This window comes from Rosa chinensis, chromosome 4 (genome assembly GCF_002994745.2).
Source record: "Rosa chinensis cultivar Old Blush chromosome 4, RchiOBHm-V2, whole genome shotgun sequence".
Taxonomy (NCBI): Eukaryota; Viridiplantae; Streptophyta; class Magnoliopsida; order Rosales; family Rosaceae; genus Rosa; species Rosa chinensis.
This window is the reverse complement of record NC_037091.1, coordinates 9,349,925-9,352,134: the sequence shown is the minus strand read 5'-3', so window position 1 is coordinate 9,352,134 and position 2,210 is coordinate 9,349,925. Positions and strand designations below refer to the sequence as shown.

The 2,210-nt window shown below is 35.6% G+C and overlaps 1 long non-coding RNA gene across 1 annotated transcript; it reads right to left on the bottom strand.

Annotated features, from left to right (window-relative positions):
* Window positions 1–384: 384 nt before the first annotated feature.
* LOC121053021 lies at window positions 385–1,094 on the bottom strand. Its single transcript, XR_005810528.1, has 3 exons — window positions 976–1,094; window positions 642–765; window positions 385–550 (listed from the first exon to the last, which is right to left on the bottom strand). It is a non-coding gene; the product is annotated as an uncharacterized LOC121053021 (long non-coding RNA).
* Between the last annotated feature and the right edge of the window lie 1,116 nt (window positions 1,095–2,210).

The following is a 2,210-nucleotide window of genomic DNA, read 5'->3' as shown; positions in this document are numbered from 1 at the left end:
TCCTATGAATTTTTTTTTTTTTCAACATAAGGTGGATGAAAATAGATTTAAAGGACAATCTTTCATTTTGTTCAAAGTTTTGAAGTTTTAGAACATGATCGTACTGATGATGATAGAAATTGAAAAAACACCTGAAGTCAAATAGTTATATATTGCTTATTTCCATATACCTTTTAATATGTTCTTACCGACAAATCTTGATAGCTATAATCCAGCCAGCACAGTTATAATTTGAAAGATTGAGTTTTGGGTTTCCAGAGTTCAACCATTCTCCTAATCAGTAAAAGATTTTGTATACATAAAGAAATGGAGAAAGGCATGACATAGAATGTATTTCATAAAAATCAACCATGAAATCACTACATATACTTGACACCAATCAAACAGAAGAATAGATGTGCCAAAACTCAAATTGCAATAACAGCTGCAAAATTACAAACTGAAATTTTGTTCTTTTAAGAATCTTAAATTAATATAAATAAAGCAAAAAATCACAGACCTATTCCAAGCCTTAAAATTGAAGCAAAGGTCTTACTCGCCGAATTTATTCCTGCACAAAAGAACAACATGCATAAAAATATAAAAAAAAATAAAAACACAAAAATTGAACAATCATCCATAGAAACCCAGAATCCGCTCACCTAATTACCTTGTTGATGAGGAATCAAAAGCAAACAACTAGAGAAGAGACACAGAGTCACAGGCAACAGGAGAAAAAGAACAAAAGCAAAGCACCGATGACCTTCTAACCTTTCCAATCAATCACTGCAATTCGAAAGCCAAAGATCAACCAAACCCCAAAAAAAAAAACCTAATCAAACCTCCACCCACACCAAAAATCAAAGTTTTGCACTTTAGATACAATCTGAGGAACAAAACTCATGCTAATGAAATTTTACACAAAACCCTTAATCGAATAATCCCAAAGGACTGTACCCAACAAAATTGACCGAAACATTTACACAAAGAAGTTACCTTATATGCCGCCAAGCTAGAAACAAACAGTAATTGAGACTTGCCTATGTTGATCAACAACCTCCCTCACTATCTAAGCGACACGAACAACCACAGCAGAGACCAAGTGTGAGATCCCGAATTTTGAAGTTAGTCAAATTTTATTTTTGAGGTTGGAAATGGAAAGTAGACATCACGAGTTCGCAGCATTTTTCGGTGAATTTTTTGGGTTCCCGAGCTATTTTTAACGAATTTTTGAAGTTTAGTTGGAAATCAAATTAAGTGGCGATGTGGCATGGCACTATTGGTGGATAGGCTGACTTGTAGACCAAGTAGCAGCAGCCAAATGTGTCTTGTATGTGCAAGATCAGTTTGACACATGTCAAGTGGTGGCACTATGTTATATGCTTGACAAATGGCATAAGCATGATGATGGATGATTTTGGTTTGGACAAGTGACCTATTTCTATTGGTGTTCTTTCCCTATATATAGGATTCAGCCATTTCTTCTTCCGTACCCATTTTTTCGGAGAGAGCTTCTCTCTCTAACTTCTCTCTCTCCTCATTTCCTCTCTCTACTTTCTCTCTCTAAAATTTCGGCGGATCATAACTTTTGATCCGTAACTCCGATTCAGGATCCGCGAAGGGCTACGGAATCGTCTTGATGTCGTCTTTATATCCATAGATCTTTGAGTTAGATCCAACGGTGATTTTTAGAAGGCTCATTTTAGGGGGCTCGGTTTATAATCAGTATTCTAGGAGGCGAGTGGGTTTGTGTAATATGTTTCAAATATTCTTATTTTCTACAAAAATAGTGGAAAAGCATGATTTTATCTATTTATGAAATATCTCTCTATTTTCAAGTGAAGCATGTCTATTTGTGAAATATGCGGAGTTTGTATATATTATGTGCTGGATCCATTGTTTGACTAGTCATGGAACATGAGAACTTCTTGATTGATTATGCCAAAGTAAGGATGTGTCATACAGTGTTATAGAGTTAGAGATGGCCATTAGGGTGCCTGTGGTGGTCACTAAATTGAAGGATAATCAATAAAAAGGGATGATGTGATGTGATGAATTGCTGTGAATTGATATGTATACAATATACTACTTTCTAGCGTGTGTAAAATGACATGGCTTTACTGGAATATTACATGATCTACTCACTGAGCACGTGGTTTTGCTCACCCACCCATTTCTAATTCCTTTTGCAGAGAAGTACTTAGGTTTTGACGAGTCGAAGTGGATTGGAT